Consider the following 25,058-nt stretch of genomic DNA (forward strand, 5'->3'; position numbering starts at 1 on the left):
TCTGCCTCCTATACCATGTTTGGCTTTCCCCCGCAGCACTCACTGCTTAGACTTTTTATCATTTACTCACTGTTTACTTTATCATCTATCACTCTCCATTTTCCAGTCACCTCACGCAGACATGGAGTGTCGGTTCACTCCTATGTGCCCCAGGTGTGTTGGCTAGTATCTGATACACAAGTGCTCAATGAATACCAGTTGGATACATGAATGAAAGATAGGTCTTCTCTTCAGTCTTTTAGTAATACCTACCCATTCATCTACACACACACACATATACAAGGACATAAACATGGACATGTATAGTCACACACACTCTCACATATGCACACACATGCATGCACTAACACATATCCATGCACACACACATACATGCACACACACAGGCACACACACAGTTACATATGCAAATATACTCACATGTATACACACACACATGCACACATTTATACACATTTACATGCACACACATATACACATGCTTGCACACATTCTCTCTTCCTCTCTTCTTTCTTTCTTTCTTTTCTTTCTTTCTTTCTTTCTTTCTTTCTCTTCTTTTCCATCTGTACCCAGTCATCCATTCCTGTTAACAAGTATATATTAGGCTAAAGTTAGCACCATACACAAGACGTTGACGCCACTGAATATCTGCAGGGAATGATGAACAGACACTTCAGTCTTTAAGCTACATGTGAACTAAGTTTTGACTTATGTGACTGTAATTAATTATTTGGTGTGTTAAGTTAAAAGTAAACTTAGAGGGAAGAGGATTAAGCTGGCATAAGCCTTGACCCTCATCCCCAACACCATCCTACTACAAATGTCTTTCAGGGTGACAGTCCCTAGGATGTAGGTAGGCTGGTGGAATGGGGTAACAATTCTTTTCTAGTTCTGAAATTGCCTGAAATGTGACTGTTACTTTTATAATGAGGCATCTGAGAAACCTCCCATCGGGCAGAAGGATATGAATTAATGCAAATTTCTCACATACATAAAACATGGGCTTTCATCTCGGCTCATCAATGCCTTTACCTTTTATCATGCTCACTCCCACGTGGGGGTTGTATGGAACAGATTTCAGAAGTCCTAGAAGACCATGTGGCTTGCTGGCTGTGTGAAACAAGGAGACGTAGGCAATGCCTTCCAGAAGGTGGGAGCCAGAAATGACCACAATCTGAAGGACATGTGGCCAGTGCACTACATGATTTTCATAGTTTTCTTCTGAGACTTTAAACTGTTCCAGGTTTCCTACCCAGAGCCTTATTGTGATGGTACTTTTTTCCCCTCTATTTCTTCTATCAGGTAAATGCTACCAGTTTGGTGAAGTGAACCTTTTCTCAGGGCCACAAATATTCTAAAATAAGGCTGTTGCTTCTCTGGGTCTTCCTGAAGGTAGAATGCCTATTTATTTTATCTTCTTGGACTGTAGCCTGTCACCCTGGGACCATGGCTGCTCCTTAAGTGAGGAGTGATTAATGACCTTCTCAGGAGCTTGTAAAGAGATGTGTGGTATCCCCAGATACCACTCCAAAGACAGTGTCCCCCATTCTCCTTCCCTTTACTCATGGGTCATCTCTGCTGTGGGTAAGGCAAGGAAAGCCAGAGTCACCATGTGAAGATTGATGGAGGCCTCTGAGGAAGGCATGAGCAGTCTTCCCAGGAACCTATGTTACCATTACATTTAAATATATGAATTTACATAGTTTATATGACACTACAGGATGCTGTAAGAACTTATGAGACAGTGGCTGGTTTATCATTCAATTCAGTACCATGGGGGGGGGGGCTACTTTCTTTTCTCTATATTCCTGGTGTCTTGGTAATAATAATGCATTGCTTTGCAATAATAAAAAAGTAGCCAAATTCTGTTTAATTGAAAAAAAAAATAAAGTACAACCGTCCAGGCTAGGACAGACACAAGAGGTAGGACTGAGTCATGGGTAGGGGACAAGGCAGGACATGAGCTGAGGGTTGGTGACCTTCTGCCTAAGTTGGAGCAGGTTCCAGAGTCCCAGCAGACCAAGGTATTGCTTCCTCCAACCACACCTTCTCCCTCTTCATGCAATCCGGACACCAGGCGCTGATTAAGTCAGAACTGGGATGAGTGAGGCAGGGAGAAGGGTACCAAAACTGCTGAAGGAGCAACTCACTGACCATGCCAGGCAGCATCTATCAGAAGTGGACCCAGGTTATATGTGACCCAGGGTAACATAGACATGACACTCATTTGGCAGCTTCTGAAAAGTACGAATGTCTCAGGGTGCTTCTATTTAAGGTGACCTGGAATTGGGCATAACAAGTGAATCCAGAATACCAGAATATGGAGGAGAAAGGGGGAATTTCCTCACAAGGAAGGTTGAGTGGAAGGCTGCCAGCTGAATCAGAACTTCAGGCTTATGGTGGAGAGTGGCGTCCAGATGTAATGGGATCTGATGGGGAGGAGGTCTCTTCTCACAGTAACTATTGGTACAGCCAATCACAAGTCAACCTGCCATCTTCTCTGGCTTTATCTGGTAGTTTTGTGATACATGCTGCTGCTCCAACTTCTCTGGTTCTTGTGCCAGGGTGTTTGCAAAGTGAGATTCTGCTGTGCTATCCTCCATTTGGTGGATCTTGAATGGGCAGCCCAGGTGCTGATGTCCATGTCATGGGGTCACTGTCAGTACCTGCAAACAGGGAGAACATTTATCAGAATGGAACTTTACTGTCTTGTTTCCATTCTGTCATGATGTATAGAACAGAGAAGGAGAATGAGTGGGAGGTAGGCAGGATGCCATAGGAGGAAGGCATATACAAGGTAAACAAGGCCAGAAGGGTTAACAGAGTGGCGGGAGGAAGGACTCACAACATCAGAGACAGCATACAGAAAGGGGCAGAAGTCATGCACACATAGGAAGGCCAGCCTGGGCTGGTTCACACAGATTCCTAGCCATGGACGTGTCACCTTCTGCTTTGCCCATCTGCCTCCTGGTCCAGAGGGGACCTTCCCAGCCCTGTTTCCCCTTCCCCTCCTCCTAATGGCCCTCTCCTAAGCATATCAGAGAAATGAACTTACTTCTACCACTTGGGTCAGTGTGCCTCTTGTCCAGTTCTCCTGGGGCTTCTGGAAGTCCACGTCTTGGTGATCCCGGTTCTCTCTGAGCATTAACATCTCGGTCTCTGGATTCACTGGAATCTGCCTCTGTAACTTCTTTTCTTCCTGTTCTTCAGGCAGGTGACAGGGTGTTTTGTCCCTCGCTGGACAAGATGCAGCAGGAGTGGACAACGCAGGACCAAATCCGAGACACCAGACTGAGAGGGACAGGAAGGGGAAACACGGGCAGTGCTGGGTGATCTGGACCACTGGTCACCTCATTCTAGTTCATGGGTGGACAGCTAGACGAGGGACACCAGATGGACCAGAACTGCAAATCCAGTGTACAGACAGGTTAACTTTCATGGAAGGCTGAGCCCTTTCAGCACATTGATCTTCATTAATATAGGTGCTAGCAGATCCACTTCCTGGGACAGGCTCATGGTTTAAAACACATCAAAACTAGCCAGAGTCACAGAGCTGATCTGCTTTGTCAGTCCCCACGGAAACAAATCCAGTCGCACTTCTACAAAGCTCCTGGAATGGGCCACCCTCTTGCTAAGGCTTCCCTCCAACAGATGCCCACTTGGAATGCCCATTCTACCAGAGATATGTAGCCCAGCAGGTTGGACATGGCATTAAACAGAACTACCTGGATCAACCCCAGATGGGTCAGGCACTTTCCTTCTGCATAGCCAAGGACTGTGCCAAGCCAGGCTGGATAATCATATTACAAGCATAATCACGAACCACAACTATGACAGTAACTGCAGTGCAAGAATCCATTCCTAGAGAACACAGCTTAAAGAACACACTCTGTATAAGTACACTTGGACATTAGCATGCATCAGACCCACTAAGAAGCCTTATTAAAACAAAAGTCTTTGACTATAGTCCCAGTACCCTGGCTTGGTGGGTCTGCACATCTACATTTCTAACAAGTTCCCAGGTACTGTGGCTGTGGTCCAGATGCTATGCTTTGAGAACCTCAGATCCATACCAAGAGAATTCAGTGGTAGCATCTATTTAACATTACCACTAATATCTATCTATCTATCTATCTATCTATCTATCTATCTATCTATCTATTGATTGATCTATCAACCAGGACTTAAAATTCACCCAAAAGAGAGGCAGGAAAAATTACAACACAAAGAAAACTTTTGACCAATGTAACACATTCATTATAAGACAAAGAACAAGGAAAGACAATGTTCTTTGAATCTGCCTACTTTATATATTCATTCATTCATTCATTCATTAAACAAAATCCAGGGCAGGTGTTTGCTCAAAGAAACAATTAAATAACAAGCCAAGAACAGATTCCAAGCTAGAAGCCCCAGAGCTATTCTCAAAACCACAGAGTTCTAGAGAGACCCCTGTTGAGTGCCATTGCTGGAGTCAATGGAGTCAAGAATGTCTGAGATGGGTGCATCTGGGCTTTCCCTCCCTATGATCTCCCAAAGCACTCACTGCATACCACAGCCACTGCTGAGCAAGGCCATGACTGAGGCGCTGCCTGGTTGCTCCAAGATCAACTTCGAGTTGTTCAACTGTGGGTCCAGACCTCAGACATGGTCTTCTCAGAAATCCCACAACTTGGGGAAGGCAGAGGAGAGACCTCGGATAACTCCTCTCAGGAAGCACAGAATCGCTGAACCATGGTGATGACAGCACAGCCTAACCACCATGACAAATATCATTTCCCAGCACTGTGTTCTGCAGTTCCACTTGGCCCTTTGCCCTGGCTAGCCCCTCTTCCTGGAAAACTGCTGCTCCTAGCTTTCTCACGCCAGGTTCCCTGTGACTCACAAGCAGGAGCTTCCCCTTCAAGTCTCTCCTAACCATCTCCCCACCAGCTCCCTGCTTGCCCTGTGTAGCCGCATGCCTGCCCTGTCTTCTGTGTTTTCCTCATCTCCTAAGCATGACTGAAGCATTTTTATCACTCACTCACTTCTCTCCACCCAGTGCTCACCAGTGAGTTCAAAGGCACAAGAACTTCACTGTCACCCAGTACTCCAACAGTGTCTGGTCCATGGCAGGTTCTCTACCAAGTCCACTGAGTGAACAAATGAATGTACAGAGTGCAAGAGGCCTAGGCACCGGGAGCAACACAGTTCGCAAAGTCAGAACCTGAGACCTTCCCTCCTTTTCTCTCTCTTCTGGTAGTGGGAGCTCCGGCCTCAGGTTAGTGTGCTCAGTGACAGGAGATAGAAGGCAAAGCCCGTCCTGGGACTGAAGTTGTGCCAAATCCCCTCCTAGATCAATCCCTTTGGAAAGAAAGATGCTGGTGAGGCAGGTTTACCTAGACAGAGAGCCCAGAAAGCAACCTGGTATTATAGAGAATCATGAAGTGCTTTAGGGGCAAAAGAATTGGCTTCAAACCCAATGTTAATCAGAGAAACTTATCTCTCTGACGTTGTTTCTTCATCCTTAATGGGAATGGCTGAGACTATCCAAGGCTGATGGATTGTATCTGTGAGGAAGAGAGGAGTTAACACGGGCACAAGTGCTCTGAAGACTGCAAGTGTAGAGCCTGCCACTGGAGTTACTAACAATAAAACCCTGAAGTCTCTCAGGATCTGGACAGGTGATATGTCTCAGGTGTACATCTCCATCAGTCCTGTTCTGCAAATGACTCTCTTGGTCTTGCTGAGCCCTCAGCACCAGCTCTGGAGACGCTGCAGCCCAGAAGCAGCAGCCTGGGGTGGAACATTGGACATGCGGAGCTCACAAGAAGAACCACACCTGAACTCCCAGGAGAAGGCCACTGTGGGGGCCACAGAGAAAGGCCAGGCACAGCCAGTAGAACCTGAATGGTGAGCTGTGGAAACAGGCCAGGAGCCCTCTACTTCCTACCCAAAGTTTCTAGATCTCCAAGTCCTACAGACAGAAAACTTTAGAGGAGCCAGGTACACTTTTAGGGTCCTTGAGTGACAGCTATACTGCTTTAAGACATGGTCTGTGCTATTTCCTTATCCTCAGCTATCCCTTACCAACTGCAGTGGCTAAAAGACAATTTCATGTTATAGATGACATCCCTTACTCTGACTCAATCACTCCCAAACCACTGTCACTTTTCCTGGGTGGTAACTTTAATGACAAGTCTCATGCAAAGAGTAACGATATCCTCTCTATTAGGGTATCATTCAGTATAGCCACTGGCTGTTAGTCACAGACAGCTGAGAGCACATGTGGAACTATGCTACATTCTCAGGAAGACACTATGCCGTAGCCAGTCCCTATCTTTAACCAACCTACAGTCAGGCTGGGGACAGGTAATCTCATACTACCATCATGAATGGGGTGTCAACGTTAATTGAACTCTGACAATAATTTTTTTAAAAGCATCCATGATGGACCATATGAGGAGCAGAGTAAGGGACTGGGCAAGGCCACCTTCTCCATGAGGCTGTGCCCTGCTATGTTCACAGGGCATCAGGAGCATGGGTGAGCTCCAAGTTTTCTGGAAATGTTGCTCAATGTAATGGGTGTTGGTGGCCTCCTGAGTCAGGAAGGCTTCAGGGAACTACCACCAAGAGCTAAAGAATGGAAGGATTTCAACAGTCAGGAGAGGGGGAGTGAATGACAAAGAAGAAGGGAGGAGTGTGAGTTGACAGAGTATATAAGGAGCTGGCTGAGGTGTTAGCTGGAGTCCAAGGCACCTGTGAGCTCTCTAAGGCAAATCCTCACAAGTTGCCTAGAGCCTCCAACTGGATCTCAGCTGGTTCTTGGCTGATGATGTCAGCTGAAGAGACACTTAACCTCTGCCTGTAGATGATAATGAACATGTGCACACCAAGGTAGAAGACCAAAGCATCTCACACACTCTGGGGACCAGTGACCTCAGAGATGAAACCAGAAAGGGGCTAGAAGGTAAGATGAAGGACCTGGAAAGCACACATACCACACTCTGAGAAGAGCAAGGAAAAACCACTGGATGCTGCTACTTTAGGCAGCTATTGGCAGATATTGCTAGAGCCTGTCTACAGGTTTGAAGTTGGGCAGAGTTGGTCTGAAATCCCATCAGTGAGACTATTTCACCTTGATCTTTGCTAATGTTTGCCTGACTCGGTCTCTAGGACTCATCAGAGCTCCTGAGCATGTCTACTGCTTGGTCCAGAGAGGCCCTCTCAGCAACTTCTTACCATATGCTCACACAACTGTCAAACCGGACTCTTATATCAGAGCCAGCAAGTATTCCCAATGGATGGCACCTCTTGTAGCACCTTTCAAACAGTGGCTGATTGCTGGTCCCGCCTCCTCCCCCCAGACCATGAGACTTAGCTTAGGAACCACATCTGGATTCAACATCAAGTTATCACATGGCCAGGAGAGTGATGTGCAGGGGGGAATCAGTGCATTTGTAAGACAGGAGTAATGACTGTCCTGCTGTTGACCCAAGACACCCAAGTATGGGCACTGAAATGAATCAGAGGAGCTGGGCTGATCTAATGGGATAGTAGCCTGTCTAGAGAATGTTCCCATGTAGGACATGGCTTACAGGGCCAGAACTTCAGTCATTCATGCAGAAGTTGGGTGTCTGCTTTCTCATAAGAAATCAGCTGGGCTTTATGTATCAGTAGAGCACACAGATTTAAGACACTGTTAGAGAGTCAAATACAGTGTAGCTATAGCCACAATGGGCTTACAGGCTAATCCTTTATAATATCTAGATAGCAACTTTGATTCTTATATCATCAGTTGTCTGGTGCATCATAGACACTGAATAAATAAATGCTTACTGATTGGAAGTCAATGAATAGATGAATGAATGAATGAATGAATGAGAAAAAAGAACAGATGGGTAGGAGAGGGGAAGCCAGATGGATGCCCAAGTGTCAAGACCCCAAACAGTGGGCTGGGCAAGCTCAAGGTGACCCTTCTGCCAAGCTGTCAATGCTTGTTGGCAGAGGGAAGGATGAAAGACGAGATCTGTAAAGGAGTCAGCCACCAGCTTGTCTGAGGCTATCTCCACCAGAATCTCTGCCTGCAGCCAAGACAGTACTGACCACAAGCTGGTGCTTGGCATGCCATGGGTCTCCATCCCTTCAAGGTCTACCTGTGTCTCATGGTGACTTGAATGAGAAACATACCCCAGAGGTTCATATGTCTAAACACTTGATCCCTAGGCAGTATGCTATTTAGAGATGTTTGAAAGGTGTGGTCTTTCTGCAAGAAGTATGTCATGGGGAGTAGGCTTCATCATACATCCAGCTTGTTCCCTTTGCTTCTTGCTTGCAGTTAAAGATGTAATCTCTCAGCTTCCGTGCCTGCTTGCCACCATGCCTCCCAACCTTGATAGACACACCCTTCTGAACCGGTGAGCCCAAATAAACTTTCCCTTCTCTATGTTGCTTTTGTGTTTTACTACAATAATAGAAAATGGACTAATACATGCCTCCCAGTCTCTACATACTGATTGGAAGGAGGGAACCCAGCACCATTTTGTGGATTCCATGGGAGAAAGAAAGGAATCATCTGGACAGGATGCTCCCTGGATCTTATCAAAACCTCCCTCTCAGTTGCCTCTGAAGCTCTGGGTGGGCATGTGTGAGCCTAGTATGAGACTGCTCCTCAGCCTGCAGGAACACTCCTTGGGGTGGGGTGACATCTGAGCGACCCATTCGGAAAGCCTAAGGTTGCAAAAGCAAAGCTATTTCAGGTTCAACTGAGTTATAATTTATTTTTCTAACTGATCATTACTGCTGCCGGCTCTATAAATAACCACCTGAGGAGTCTGCTTTTCTGCTCCCAAGTCCTCCAAGAGCATGGCTGGGGTCTCTGTGGTTTCTGGCCTGCCAAGCACACAGCACATTTTTCTGTGCAGCCCTTCAGGGAATCCTCCTGCAGTGCATGCCAAGGAATCTGCTGAATTCTACCCAGCTCAGTCCTCCCCCCTGACCCAGATGTTAGCCTCCAAACCAGCCACCCAGTCTTCCTCCTCCACCACAGGAAGCCTCACTCCCTGGTCACAGGTGGTTCCTGAATCAAAGTCTTAGCTCTCTGCATACTCTGCTTCAATCCAGTGCAACCCTCCACGCTCAGAGGAGGAGAGCTACTTCTCCTGAAGCAGTCCAGCTGCAGCAGCACTTAAGGTCAGGCCTACAGAGAGAAGAGAGTTGGTCTGATGGTGTGGGTGGTGTGCTGTGAAAAGCCTACACAGCTTCAGGAAGGGGAGCTATGGTTTACATGAAATAAATCTAAGTGATTTAAAGAAGGGCTGGAGAGATGGCTCAGCTGTTAAGAGCACTTGCTGCTCTTGCTGAGGGCCCAAGTCCAATTCCCATAACCCACACTGGATAGCTCACACCTGCCTACAACTCGTTACAGGGGATCCAATGCTCTATTCTGGCCTCCATGGACAACACACACACACACACACACACACATACACGCAGACAAGCAGGCACATACACATGTAAAAAATATAATGCCTTAACAAAGGCATGTAAGTGTGACTCAGCTTAATTAAGTACATGCAAAGCCCATTTCTGACTGTGTTCTAACTAGCTTGGAGTTTCTCACTCAGGGGACCTGGGAAGGATACTCAGAAAGGCTAACTGAGTTTCAAGCATTATATATATTATTGCACTTTGACATCAGGATGCCAGTGTGGGTGTCCTTATGCCTGCTCTGCCAGCCAAGGGCCTGAGAAAAGTGATTTGCTCAAAATCATGTGTAAAGAAGACAGAAAATGGGGTTCAAAACCAAGTCTTCCTGCTACTCCTCCCACCTGCCCCTCTACCTGGAAGGCCAGAGCTTAAGGATGAGTTTAGTTTTCTGTGTTGTAGCAAACTTTCAACTCCCTGAGGCAGTAAGGGAACCTTCTATGCGCTTCCTTCACACACTGCCCACCTGAGAATACCACCTATGTGGCTATATTGGAATCTGCTTCTGAGGTCCCTATCCCAGTTAAGTCTTAGGTTTGCTGCTACTGGCTGGGTGACTTTGGGGATTCAGGCCACCTTTTGCCCAATGTTATTAAAAACTATAAAGAGAAAATATGAAATAGTAACATGAATATCATATGAAATATCAACATGAGCTCAAAAAATAGCCAGCCTATAGTCAATACCCACAAATGGGTCCCTGACATTGGCCTTCCCCAGCACGTGAAAGCTCACGTAAGCCAGGATCAGCCAGATCTCCATGATGCTGCCTCAGAATAGCTATTGCTTTGCTGACTGATAGAAAGAGTGCAAGGAAAATCTAGAACTGGTGGATTAAAAATGAATAATGACTACCAAAACTGAGACTCTGAGTAAATATTAAACATGGAGTCCATTAAGTTAGCTCAGTGAATAAGACTTCAGACCAAGCCTGATGACTAGAATTCAATCACAGAACCTATATGAAAGATAGAAAAGGAGAAACCACCCCTGAAAGTTGTCCTCTGACTTCTACATTTGCTGTGGTTCATGCATATGCACATGAATACATACAAACACACACAGGCATATGCATGCACATGCAAACACACACACACAATAAATAGATGTAATTTTGTTTAATTATGAGCTTTTAAACTAATTTTTCCAAACTGTAAAAACAGTATTGTACGTAATCTGCAAGTCTTCAACACTTTGCACCAACATGGGATCCTGCTTCATAGAGCATAGTTTCCACTTCCCGTGTCTGTCATGGGAGGCTGTGAAACACAGGCTTCAGCCTGGGAGAGACACTGCCTAGGTTAAGTCCCCTGTACCATCAGCTTGAGTGCTAGCCTAGGGAAGAGTCCCATCATTTCCCCCATAAAACTGTCAAGCTGACAGGCCTACCCTATAGCAGAGATAAGACTGATATAAACGGATGTAAAAAGCCCAAGAAAAGTTTCTGTCCAGTGCCACTGCCTTAACCAGCCCTACTGTTAGGGACTCAGCTGCTCCTGTGCTCTATTTACATAAACATCTGCACTAGGAAAAGCTCCACTACCCAAATCCTTTCCACACAAACACCATTATTTCTTTGATATTCTCCCCACTGGTACTGAAGATTGAACCTAGGCTTGGGACATGTTATGCAAGCATTCTCTCACTGAGCCCAGACCTTTGAAATACAATTATTTTCTTAAAACAAAATACTAGATCTGACATTGCCAACCCCAAAGGGACAAGATCTTTTTTTTTGTTTTGTTTTGTTTTTGTTTTTTAAGGCTCTTAACACACATAGCCAAATATCCATCTGCAAATGGATATAAGCCCACTTTGCCAGTCTCTGCTACAGCTCAGTTCTAACCTCTTAAGGGTCTTTGCCCATTTGTTAGGGAAAGTACATCTCTTCACTTTGATTTTATTTGTATTTAATTACCAGGGACTTTAAAAAAGTTTTTCACCTGTCTTACTTCTCTTAAGAACTTGTGTCTCAAAAGGAATCTCTCAAGTTATGCTTCATAGGTAAAAGTCACTTGCAGGTTACCTGGCTACCTACTTCATGGCACACTTTAGGCACACAGCATTCAAATGAAATCCCCACCTTTAGACTCAGTCAACAAGACTATATACCAGTGGTTCTCTATGTACCTGTGGTTCTCTATGTACCTGTGGTTCTCTATGTACCTGTGGTTCTCTATGTACCTGTGGTTCTCTATATACCAGTGGTTCTCTATGTACCTGTGGTTCTCTATGTACCTGTGGTTCTCTATATACCAGTGGTTCTCTATGTACCTGTGGTTCTCTATGTACCTGTGGTTCTCTATGTACCTGTGGTTCTCTGTGTACCTGTGGTTCTCTATGTACCTGTGGTTCTCTATATACCAGTGGTTCTCTATGTACCTGTGGTTCTCTATGTACCTGTGGTTCTCTATGTACCTGTAGTTCTCTGTGTACCTGTGGTTCTCTATGTACCAGTGGTTCTCTATGTACCTGTGGTTCTCTGTGTACCTGTGGTTCTCTGTGTACCTGTGGTTCTCTATGTACCTGTGGTTCTCTATATACCAGTGGTTCTCTATGTACCTGTGGTTCTCTATGTACCTGTGGTTCTCTATGTACCTGTGGTTCTTTATGTACCTGTGGTTCTCTATATACCAGTGGTTCTCTATGTACCTGTGGTTCTCTATGTACCTGTAGTTCTCTGTGTACCTGTGGTTCTCTGTGTACCTGTGGTTCTCTGTATACTAGTGGTTCTCTGTGTACCTGTGGTTCTCTATGTACCTGTGGTTCTCTATGTACCTGTGGTTCTCTATGTACCTGTGGTTCTCTATGTACCTGTAGTTCTCTGTGTACCTGTGGTTCTCTATGTACCTGTGGTTCTCTATGTACCTGTGGTTCTCTGTGTACCTGTGGTTCTCTATGTACCTGTGGTTCTCTATATACCAGTGGTTCTCTATGTACCTGTGGTTCTCTATGTACCTGTGGTTCTCTATGTACCTGTAGTTCTCTGTGTACCTGTGGTTCTCTATGTACCAGTGGTTCTCTATGTACCTGTGGTTCTCTGTGTACCTGTAGTTCTCTATGTACCTGTGGTTCTCTATGTACCTGTGGTTCTCTATATACCAGTGGTTCTCTATGTACCTGTGGTTCTCTATGTACCTGTGGTTCTCTATGTACCTGTGGTTCTTTATGTACCTGTGGTTCTCTATATACCAGTGGTTCTCTATGTACCTGTGGTTCTCTATGTACCTGTAGTTCTCTGTGTACCTGTGGTTCTCTGTGTACCTGTGGTTCTCTGTATACTAGTGGTTCTCTGTGTACCTGTGGTTCTCTATGTACCTGTGGTTCTCTATGTACCTGTGGTTCTCTATGTACCTGTGGTTCTCTATGTACCAGTGGTTCTCTATGTACCTGTAGTTCTCTGTGTACCTGTGGTTCTCTATGTACCTGTGGTTCTCTATGTACCTGTGGTTCTCTGTGTACCTGTGGTTCTCTATGTACCTGTGGTTCTCTATATACCAGTGGTTCTCTATGTACCTGTGGTTCTCTATGTACCTGTGGTTCTCTATGGTTCTCTATGTACCTGTGGTTCTCTATGTACCTGTGGCTATGACCACTTTGAGGGTTGAACGACTCTTTCACAGGGGTCACCTAAGACCATCTGAAAACATAGATGCTCTAACAGTAGCAAAATTACAATTATCAAGTAGCAATGAAGACAATTTTATGGTTGTCATTTACCACAACATGAGGAACTATGTTAAAGGGTCACAGCATTACAAAGGTTGAGAAGCCCTGCTATATACTCATGTACCAAGGAGCTGCCATTCCTTTACCTTGTGGAAAGTTGAGCTTGAGAGGCCCTGGGGTCCTTTCTTACCTTGAGACTACAGAACTCTGTCTCAGACCAGAGCATGCCAAGTTCGTATGAAAGGAGGCCATGAGTAGATTGACAGCTAATGAGGTGACCTTCCCACCCCAGCAGCCCCATGTTTTCCCAAAATGAATTTGACTTTCAACCTCTTACAGCATCTACAAACAGATGCCTGTGATAAATCAGAAGGAAAAGTTGAGGCTGGAGAGATAACTTAATCACTAAAAGCACTGGCCTTGTAATCAGGAGGACCCGAGTTTGTTCTTCAGAGCCGGTGTATAAAAGAGCTACTCACTTGTCAGCAGTGGGAAGGCAGACACAGCCAGACTCCTGGAACTCACTGGCCAGTCAGCCCAGCCTACTTGTTGAGTTCTAAGCCAGTGAGAGTCTCAAAGAGCTGGCTGGGGTCAGCTGGGGAAGATAGCACCTAAGGAGTCACATCCGAGGTTGTCTTCTAGCCTCTGCACATCTGTGCGCACATTTGCCCCTGCACACATACACACATGCAAAGGGAGGAAAGAAAATGAAGCTGTCTTGACATCCCTCCAGAAGCCATAACATGGCATATGATAAGGAAAATTCTTTTCATCTCTTGATTGCTAACTTGGAAGACCTTAAAGGACAACACATCAAATCCTGTTTCCAAGTCAATGCAACAAGAAAACTGCTGTGGTCAGTGACTGCTCTTCTGTGGGTATTTGTCTTGCTTTCTTCCCTACTTTCTCCTGGCCTTAGTACATGATTTAGCACCCACCCCAGCCATGTAGCCTCACCTACTCTGTGTACACAGAGCTTTTCTCCTGAGCCCTTCTAGAACCTGGAGAATGAATGCTCAATGTTTGCAGTAATACTACCCCCAACCCAGGCCTGCTCACCTTCAGCTTGTGAGTAGGAACACTCATCTTTAGATAGAAACATTATTAGAGTGTGTGGAACTCCCTCCATGAGTAGTATGTGCAGGCAGGCAGCCTTCCAGATTTTCACACATAGGATCTTTCCCCTAACATTCCCCACATTTTGGCTGTTCCCTTGGAATTTCTCACTGGGCTAGGCTGTCAGAGGAGTAAGAGCTGTTGGAAACAGAATATTCACATCTCTCAAATTACCCTTCATAGGAAGAAGTCACTTGCAACCAACCTGGCTACCTCTCCAGTGGCACACCCACAAACCTGAACTGACAGACAGGGAAAATGGCAACCAAAATAAAGCACGAGGAACATCTTCAGCAGGAGGTGGGGTCAAATGGAGGCAGAGATGGATGCATGGCAGCATGACTAAAACCAGGAATGAAGAGGGAGACAGAGGCTTTCCTACCAGTTTGGCCTTCCTAACAGTCCCAGAGGACAGGCTTCATGCACGGGGTGAGGAGACACATGCCATGCATATCCTGCTGTTCTGCATGGGACCTTCAGCTACAGGCACACTAGTGACATCAAAGAAATCAGTCAGAGGACCTACATCATCACTTTGCTACTTGCCTGAGCAGTCCACTTCAGATCTCTCCAAAGGGCCTGTGGAATCCCATGCATACTACACAGGGTTGAGCATGACAAGGCCTGGTTGCCCTACTCCAAGGGTATATGATGTAACCAAGGAGTTAACACTAAAGGCTGGCAATACAACAAATCAGAGATCCCATCTGTGAGTGCTGCCAGAGGCTGGGAAGGGCAGCTGGTCTGCTCAGGAGATGGTAACCTAAATGTATTAAGTTTAACCTCAAATGGTGAGGAAATGTATGCAGGTGGCTGGAAATGGAGCTACCACCTGGGGAGCCCTGAGAGAAACAGGAGGAGAGCTCAGGGTCTCTCACAGACTTCTACATTGTTGGCTAGGGAAGAGGGCTTGCAAGGCAGGTAGAAGCCCAGAGCACTGGCTGAGGAGGAAGGAGGCCAGATTTCAGAGAGGTTTGAATCCCACACAGAGACTTTGAGGTCCATCCAATAAACAGGAGGGAACAATTTGGAGATTTGTGAACAGCAGATTAACATAATTAACCTGGAGCTTCTAAAGACTTCAGTTTTCAGTAGAGATGCCTATGAGACCTAGGTAAGAACAGTAGGGTCTAGTAGAAAGCCCAGGTTAGCAGCCACAAGGTTAGCCAAAGACATCAGACCTGCTCCTGAGAACTAGATCTGAAAGTCACCAAAAAAACCAAAAAACCAAAAAAACAGTATCCATTGTACTTGGAGATAAATTCTATACGGGGATTAAGAATACATTTTGAAACGTAGCCATGGGAAACATAAAGATACAGGTTAGTGCCCTGGGAGGAAGAAGTGATGAGTTCAGAGCAGGGCAGTTAGAGTAGTGTGGGGCTGGAGAGATGACTTAGCAGTTAAGACCATGTGCTGCCCCACATGGAGGCTCACAACTGTCTGTAACACCACTTCAGAGGCCCAGCTGCCTCCTGATCCCCATAAGAAGTAAGCACTCACATGGTGCACAGACATGCATGTAGGCAAAACACGTGTACACATAAAATAAAAACAAATAAATCTTTTTAAAAAAAAAAAAAGACAAGAGCAATCAAAAAGTAGGCATGTACTGGAAGGGGAAGGAAATGAATGGTGCTTCCAAACTGTTCAAAGGAGAATTCACTCCAGCAGTGTTTTAGCCAACATCAGTGAACAGCTGTCTGTCTACACAACCAATTAATCTCCCTCCTCCCTCCATCGCTCTCCCTTCTCCCCAAGAGCCTATCAGTCTAGGTTCAGAGACCAGGAGAGGAATACTCAGAATTTGAAATTCTGCTACTTTCTTCTACTGAAGTGCCATACATAAAAGTTCCTCATTTTCACTCACAAACATGCACTTCCATGTGTATGTTCAAGGGATTGCACTTCCCTTTCCCTCTGCCCTTTGCTAGGTCCTCCTCCAGCTCCCAGAGCCACTGCTAACTTCCCTGCATGCATCCTTCTCCTCCCATCTCTTCCTGACTATCAGCACCCCCCCCCACCCCTGGTTTCTTTAGGAATTCTGGAGAGTCCCAGAGAGGACCACAGAATAAATGAGTCAGGGGAATCACAGGTTCCTAAGAAGACTGGTTGATTACTGTGAAAATGGCCCTAAAGGGCAAGCCAAGAGGGCTTGAGTTTTAGCAGCTAGCCCAGGGAATCAGACAAAGATCCTCTGTGACAAGGAGCCCTTCATTTCACTGCCCCATAGAGATCTGATTTTTCCCTGTTCAGGGAAGATAAGCAGGTTCCCTTGAGAACAGTGTTTACAGCTGCAACTACAAGATGGGAGGGAAGAAAACAATGAGTGGAAATGAGGAGGAGGAGGAAGAACAGGAGGAGAAAGAGGAAGGGGGAGGAGAGAGAAAGGCAGTACCTACGGTGGAATGGATCTGAGCAATGGAAAAGGCAACCCCCTCCAGTTCCTGGAAAACAAGATGAGTCCAGCTGAACAACTCCCAGGCGCCCCTCCTCGGCCTGCCACAGGCATTCCCAGACACAGAACCAGTGGTGCACCTGTCACTTAGCCTCAGCTGCCCTTAGACATCGCCCCATGGCAAGGGAGCTGGAGGGTCAGAAAGGAAGCTGGGCAAGGTAGAAGGGTGGCCATGGTGGCACAAGGCCCAGGGCATGAAGCAGCAGCAGCAAAGGAGAGCAGTAAAACCATGGCAGGAGTCACTGTGGCTCTGAAGAAAGGAGCCAAGCATCACTCAATCTGTGCAGCTTGCAGTCTGCAGATATTTCTGGTTTCCTAGACAACTCTGCCTGAACCAGACAGAAATCAAAACCCATTTGAAAGAATAATTCAGGTGTTGGGAATGGGACATAAAAGGAAAGGCAAGGGGGAGAGTAGAGGTATTGATTTCCTGCTTCAAGACTGGAGACATGCTGGGGGATGAAGTTCTTCTCTGATGGAAGCTGCACTCTCACTGAGATCTGTGCCCTCCCATGACTTTGCACATGTACCCAAGGGAATGATCTTATTTCTTGTTCACAACAGCAGTATGAGTTTGTCAGAATTTACCTAAAAGTGTAATTTAAGTTCTCTTCATTTCATGGTATATAAATTCACCCAATATTTCTGGCCTTTCCAATTAATTTGGATGTGTGATCATGAACATGGCATATAATTTTTTGTAGACTGTGGTCCCTTATATATCAAATGGAGATGAAGAAATTGGCTTCTTAGTTCAATCCAGTGGCCTTTAAACTTATAATCCTAAGATCTGATTTCATGAGGAAATGGACAGATACAGTTATATGCCATGATCTTTGATAAAATCTAAGATGAACTTCTGAGTTATGAATTTCTGAAAACTACCCCAAAACATCCATCCCAAAACCACACTGGGGGAAGGACAAGACGCCATTAGATGTCTTCTGCATCTCTGGCTTTACATTTTCCCATGCTCTGAGACCTGTCTTCCTCTCAGGCTCCCCAAGCCCTTCCCTTGAGAATCCTAACTCTTAGCATGAGAATTGCAGAAAAAAGTTCTCTACCCTTTCTTCCAATTGGCTTCCTTCTCTGTGGCTCAATAGCAGGTTCTTCAGAGGGGAGTTTACACTTAGGTACACAGTATGTGAGCTGGGGCAGCTGGAGGGTTGCAAAGACTCAGATACTCAACTATCCCACTTCTTACAAGAAGAAAACAAATGGGCTGCAAAGATGGCTCAGCAGTTAAGTACACTGGCTATTCTTCCAAAGGACTTGGGTTCCCAGTGCCCACATGGTGACTCAAGCCACCTGTAATTCCAGTCTCAAGGAATCTGACACCCTTTTATGTCTCTGTGGGCATGAGTTATATAGATATACATGCAGGTAAAACACTTATATACATAAAAATAAACAATAAAATTTAGAAAAAGAAGAAAACAAAGATCCAAAGACTTTGCACCATACCCTGAAAGTGAGCATGGAGCTGCCTGTAACTTTGGAGAGGTGCTCTAATTATTCCATAAATATGTCTCTCAGAATGACCTCTTACACAGGGGCCAGCACCACCATATACAGGTAGACAACCCACTCAGCCCCCTTGTCTTCTTGGGCTTGAGGTGTGAGGAGGACTCTGGATGTCGACAGCAGAGAGAAACTCACTGTGCATCAGCTGCAGTTACCTGTAGGCAGACACAAAGAATGGGCCCTTGAACAGACTCTGGATAGGAAAGACTATTTAAGGAGTGTGTGGCCCAGACTGCAAACTGCTGTAGCAGCTAAGATTGAACAATGATCCTAGTCCAAGAGTTCATGCTTTAGCAACAGCTGCCTCTGACACTCCTTTGCGCTGGTCCATGCAGCCATGTTGTAAGATGCCTCTTGCCTGCACAGAGCTACTAACACCAAGACCCCAGAGAAGTTTAGCAGAGATTAATTTGACTTTGTCCTTCTTGCCAGAATTTGAGGCTTGAGTGACCAACGAAAAAGAGACATCACAAAATGCACAAATTATTCAATTGCTAGACATGGCTCCTTAAGAGTCAATGAACACCTTTTCAGTGTAGATATTTGGATAAAATATTTTTCAGTCCACTTTCTGTAGCTCTTCTGTAGTCACTCACCTACATGGTGCTGTCTTCTACTCAGAATCCTAATAGCATCTGGACTGAACAAAGACTGGGGCACCAGTGGATTATAACTGCGGGGCCAGAGAGATGTAAACTACCAATGGATACCTCGAATGAGCTAGAGTCACCTGCCAGGCCTCCCTAAGATGCATTTAGCATCTTTAGCACTCTTGTAGGGGTAGCTTAGGGTGGACCTCTAAACCCTGCATCTTACAGAAGTGCACCCATCCCCTCATCCAGTCTTCTCTCAAGATGCTCTGAAGAGCTGCCAGATGAGAGGAGAGGTGAGAGATGCAGAGAACTCTGGCTGTGATGTTCTCATTGCCTCTAGTTACCTCTAAGGATGGGTGGCTCAGAGCTGGGTCCTCCCAGATGTGGCTTGTGGAGAACATGTGCTACAGAGGTGAGAATCATCTGAAGGCAAAGTAAGAACTGAGCAGGAAGTCCTGATGAATCTCGTTTGTGACTGGGTGGGAATGACGGCATGCTTCGGTGGTTTCACAGGAGTGAAATGGAAAGTGCCAACCATGCCAAGGAGGACAGAGAGCAACAGACTGGACTGGACTACCACCAAGTAATTGTCACTTGTTCATTATATGTGACTCAGGATTTGACAAAGTCAGTCAGTTTATAAATAAAATAATGCAGACTTTTATGCTCATAGACAGACCTGAAAGAGTTGACAAGTAGGACACAGTGTAACTCATAGGTAAAGCATGTGCCTAACATATTCAAGATCCTGGGTCTAGTCCCTAGAGCTACAAGGTGAATGAATGAATGAATGAATGAATGAGAGTTGATAAGTAAACTAACAAGGCTTTGAGGGTGTAAGGGCACCAGGGCACCTAGGTCTGGTCCTCTGAACACAGGTGCCAGGGAACCCAGCTCTGGTTCTCTACACTTTCTACCCCGATCCTTGGACCATGGCTAGCAAATGGTTCCCATAGTCCATGGCCAAAACAGAAAGATACAGAATTATGCAGCTCACCTTCCCACCCAGGCAGACCCCAGGCAGATTCTCCAGAAACCTTGAATACCATTTACACCAGCCAGTCTCAAAGTATGTCATGGACTGAGTGGGAATGCCCCTGCCTTCAAGGTGGGTCCAGGTTTCAGGCCCTCTGCCCAGCCACTGCCTGTCAGAGACAGCCCAAAATGGGGTTCCATCGTAAAAACCACTGACTATAGGAGCTAGAGTTTATCTTGAGTCAGAGAAGAAAGCCAATTGGTCTCTAAGCAGGCTGCTTGCTAAAGCTTCACCATGGATATGGCTGATCTTAGCAGGAATTACAGTGGTAAGACCCAGAAATGGTAAGCTTATCTGGGTTCAAATGTCAAGTAGATACAGAAAGAGAGCTTCCTCACCACTTCCCTCCCCCACACACTATTAGTTTTAATTATGTATGTGTCAGTGTCTGTGTGTGGGTATCTGTACATGCGTGCAGGTACCCTTGGAGGCCAGAGGCATAAGATCTCCCTGGAGCTGGAGTTACAGGTTGTGAGCCACCAACATGAGTTCTGGGAACTGAACCCAAGGCCCTTAGCAAGAGCAGTACTGGCTCTTAACTCCTCCAGCCCATTTCCTTTCTCTTATCCCCCTCTGCTTCCTTCTCTGTCAACCTGCTCTTGGCAGTTTCTTTTTGACCTTAGCCAACCCCCAGTGTGCTGGACAACCTCTCCAAGGAATACCTTATGCTCACCAGGCACTGCTAAGTGGTAGGAGCTGGTCATCAGCAGAAGTGGGTCACTCTGGCAAAGCCAGCAGCATCAGAGCATGGGGAGCACCTGGCACACTCAAGGTCATCTGCACATCACTGAGAAAGCTGGAACAAGAGCCAGTATCCCAGCTGGCCATACACATCCCACCCTAGACTTTGGCTGCCTCTCAAAGGCACTAATTGTCAGGATACCGTGGCAGGAAGAACAGCTGCTAAGTGCTGCAGGAACAACAGGCAAAGCCAACTTCCTTAGAGCTTACAAACCATATTGCTCTATCAATCCTCCGGCATCTTCCTGCCATGGTTATGATGTCATCGCCCTTCTTGCCAATCAGTCTTCACATGACTACTAAGCACCTTCCCTCTCACAGAGAAGATATTGCAGGGATTCCAGGGAGAGAGCCTCCTGCACCAGGGCCAGCTTCTGTGGCTGGTGTTCGAACACTGCCCTCCAGGACTGACATAAGAGATAATCTTGTCCTAACCAGATTCTTTCTCCCAAGACTTCATGTGCCCTACCTACCCCAGAGGTAAGCAAGCTCTTCCTGTAAGGGACAGAAAGGCAAAGACGTCAGCCTAGCAAGGTTGTATGAGGTCTTTACTGTATGTTCTTCTTTTTTATTTCTTTCTTTCTTTTCAGCCTTTTGAAATTGTAAGCCACATTCTTAGCTTGAGGGGTTATATATAAACAGATAGCAGGTTTCTTTGTCACTCTGGCAGCTCCATTTCATAGACCCTGGCCTACAGGGAGAAGGAGCACCTTGTATTGGTCAACACTGTGATGCCTCCACCCAGCAAGGTCCTGGCATGCTGACAAGGACAGACATCGGACCTGATTCATCACTCATCTTATTCCTTCTAACAGAGCAACCAGTCCTTAAATATTTATTAAATAAATGTATAAATGGATGACTCAAAGCATTCAAAAAAATCTCTTTAGATTCTAAAATCCCAACCCACCCCACTATCTACCTCACACAGCTGTAACTGATGTCAAAATCAATAGGACTTTTGAATTTAATAAAGGAAAGTTACTTATTTATTAATAAAGGAAAGTAATGAGATGTAAGGTAATAGGCAGAAAGTTATTCTCCTTGGGGAGACAGCCTCAGTACAGACTAGACTAGAAAATAGAGCTATGGGTATAAACAGATGATTGACAAAGATGATGTAGAGCATGGTCAAGGGGAAGATGGATAAAGCCAGACTGTCTGAGTTAGAGTCTACACACACGTGTACACTTACACAAGATACACACATACAGATACACACATACACAAGTGCACATGCACACATACACATGTGCTCACACATGAACACACAAGTGCACACATACATGCATATCAGCTGTATGATTTCACATGTTACTATGGACAAGCTATTTAATCTCTTTGTTTGCTGATACCCAAATCTACATAAACTCAGACACACCAGACATATATGAAACACTACATATTGTTTTATTTTCTGGAATAAGTAAATCAGGATTAACATAAAACAAGGATTTGATCTGCTTCACCACTGAGCACAAAAGCAATTCAAGGCAGGCAGATAGGTGAGTTCTTTGCTTCACTTTCCTAGATGCATATAGGTTTGTCTAGCTGTGGGTAATTCCATTTAAGTTTTACACATCTGAAATGAAAAGCTAAACTAAAAGGTCTCACTGATTTTTCCAGTGTGGGTCTGATTGTATGCAGCACCATTAATGCCCAGCAACAGAATGCCATGCATAAATTCAAGGTGAGGGGGATGCCCGTGGTAGTATATAAAGACTACTACTTAAGATGGACAAAAGCCTCACCTCTAATCTTAACCTTGCTGTGCCATATATGTGGTTTTCATTTATGTGCATATAATGCCTAGGAGAACAGAAAGCAGTGAGAAGCTTCATAAGGAAATCACACTATCTCACAGTTATCTCTGAGTTCTTTATACATCGAGTGAACCATGGAAAGGAAGCTGCTGTGCTCCCCTGCTATGGATCAGCTAGTGAACAGGCCTCCTCAGGGGCTAGCATCAGCCAGCTTGTGAAAACAACTGGAGTTCAAGACAATATCACCTTTAACACAAATTGATGTACTGGAACTTTTTCATTATTTGACAATTGTCAATCGTGGAATAGTTCAGTGAGTTACTAAAGGGTTAATGGGAAATTGCAAGAGGATACAACTTGGAAAAGCACAAAAGCCTCAATTTCACGAAATGGATGTTAGACCTGAGAATGCCGACAAACATTCCCTCTGCACTGAGAATAGTCTTTAAAGTAAAAACTGTAGAGTTCACATGAGAACCAACTCTATGCAGGTATAATATATTCATACACATAGTAAAAATACATCAGACAAACAGCTGGGTTTTTTTTTGATAAATGTCTATAGTCATTCATCCATTACCCTAATTAAGAAATATAAATATCAATTCCATATGGATATGACTATTTCCATAACCCCAGAAAATTTGCTACCTCCCCCTTGGTTGCTCCCTGCTTTTAACTCCCCTTAGGTCACGCTAAGGCAACCACCCAATCTGGTTCCCTGCTGAGATAGGTTAGTTTTGCCCTTAAATGAGAACACAGAGTATGTGTTCTCCTAGGGGCAGCTTTCAGCATGACTCTCTGGCAGCCCAGACAAGTCTCTGTATATGACCTTGAGTTTTCTCCTCTTCATTTGTATGCCCTGAGAGTTGCTTGGTTTTTCCCTTGTGGGTTTGGAGCTAGACATTGCCATGTTTGAACCATCATGAATAAAACTCTCGTGGACATCTATCTGCAAACCTTGTGCCAATGTACATGTTCATGTCTCTTGGAAAAATGCTGAGCCATGTGTAAGAAAATGCCAGATGTGTCCTGGGTAATTGAAAGCATCAATTGATTCACTGAAAGCACTTACAAGATTTTAAAAACAAGAGGAGAGCTGAGTAGGGAGACACTGAACTGCACAGGTAAGCACAGTGGAGCTGCCTTGTTGAGTGTTGGCAGGCTCTCCCATGCAGGGTCCTCTCAGGACAGCCCTCACCTCGAACACTTCATTAAAAAATGGCTGCATTTGGGCATCCTCCCTCAGTCTGCCTGCAGAGGCAGTCCTGATAAATTTGTCACTCACAGATTTTTCTAGAAAAGTCAGGACTTGGAAGGCCCACTCTGGAGCCCAGCATTTAGAACAGCTAGGATCCTGGAACCTCTCTGTCCATGGTGAAGGCCAGAAGTCTTTATTATTAATCACATCATGACAAGACCATAAGACTATGTGTTTACAGGACGAGTGTCCTCCTGCCTTATTTCAGAGGTGTCCAGTTACAATATGTAAGGTAATTTCTGAAGCCACTCACTTGTAATTAGATTCATTTGGATTTTATATATTCTTTCTGCTTTACCTTTCTCACCCAGCCTTTATCTTGGTTACTGAGAGATAATCCATCCTCTTTAATACCCTCCCAGAATGCTCTCCACTTTCAGATAGGGAGAAGAGAAGAGAAATAAAATATGCAGTTGATGGGAAGCTTATAAGGTCTCAAAAGGGAAGAGAATTTAAAGGAACCCAGGAGTTTGGAAGCTAAGACCAAAAAGATGAAACCTCAGGTTCACGAAAGACACTCCATGTCTGGGGTAAGATGTCCATTATGGGACTCCTTGCCTTCTACTGTTGCCCTTATCCACCTTAGAAACTGCTGGTCGGGGATGATTTGAGAGGGACAGTAGACCCACTGCCTGAAAGCAGCATAAAAACATGGGGATTGCAAGCTATGTTAGATTCAACAAAACACTGTGATAGGATCATAGCAGAAACACCTGGAAGGATTGTGCCTGGTTTTACAGATGAAAATACAGAGCACCTGGGTGGCAGTGTGCAGGCCTTTAATGTCAACACTGAAGTGGGGATGGAGGTTGGGGATGGGAGGACAAAGGCAGGTAGAGCTCTGAGTCTGAGTCCAGCCTGGTCTACTAAGTTAGTTCCAGGACAGTCGGGGTTATGGAGAGACACCCTGTCTCAATAAAACAAAACAAGGAGAGGAGAAGAGGAAGAGGAGGAGGAAAAGGAAGAAGAAGATCGAAGGACAGAGAGAGGGAAGAAGGGAAGAAGAGAGGGAGGAGAGAAAGAAGAGAGAGAGAGAGAGAGAGAGAGAGAGAGAGAGAGAGAGAGAGAGAGAGAGAGAGAGAGACAGAACTCAGAGGTTACAAGATCCTGGAATGCCGGTCCTGAGAAGAGCAGATCCTCAGCTTTCTCTCAAGCGCTTTGCCTTCTCCTGAGACTTCTCTCTCAGGAAGCTCACCTCCTGCGCCCACCTTACTGCCTGAACTCAGAGTTAAGAAACAACCTGGTTCCACTAGATGGGCTTCCTTCCCTCTCCACCTACATACTGCCCGGCTAACCTAGAAGGACTATGATAGAAGACAACCTTGGTCCGCCGGTGTGTGTGGGGGGGCGGGCAATGTATCAGAGATGGGGGAAGAGATGGGAAAACCCATCCTTTCCTTTCAGGGAGGGAGTATCAGCTTGCTGTCTGTTC

The 25,058-nt window shown here is 45.4% G+C and overlaps 1 long non-coding RNA gene across 4 annotated transcripts in view; it reads right to left on the minus strand.

Moving 5' to 3' along the window:
* Nucleotides 1–1,837: 1,837 nt before the first annotated feature.
* The window catches only part of LOC117709471 (uncharacterized), a 156,826-nt gene continuing 133,605 nt past the window's right edge, over nt 1,838–25,058 (minus strand). For 2 of the 4 annotated variants that reach the window (XR_013110481.1, XR_013110480.1), the window contains 2 exons: nt 3,056–3,291; nt 1,838–2,666 (listed from right to left, as the gene is read on the minus strand). This is a non-coding gene — a long non-coding RNA (uncharacterized LOC117709471). Of the gene's footprint in view, nt 2,667–3,055; nt 3,292–4,546; nt 7,227–25,058 lie in introns of those variants that run through there. The other 2 variants (XR_013110479.1, XR_013110482.1) reach the window with 2 other exon arrangements.

The sequence above is a fragment of the Arvicanthis niloticus genome, chromosome 5 (assembly GCF_011762505.2).
Source record: "Arvicanthis niloticus isolate mArvNil1 chromosome 5, mArvNil1.pat.X, whole genome shotgun sequence".
Classification (NCBI taxonomy): domain Eukaryota; kingdom Metazoa; phylum Chordata; class Mammalia; order Rodentia; family Muridae; genus Arvicanthis; species Arvicanthis niloticus.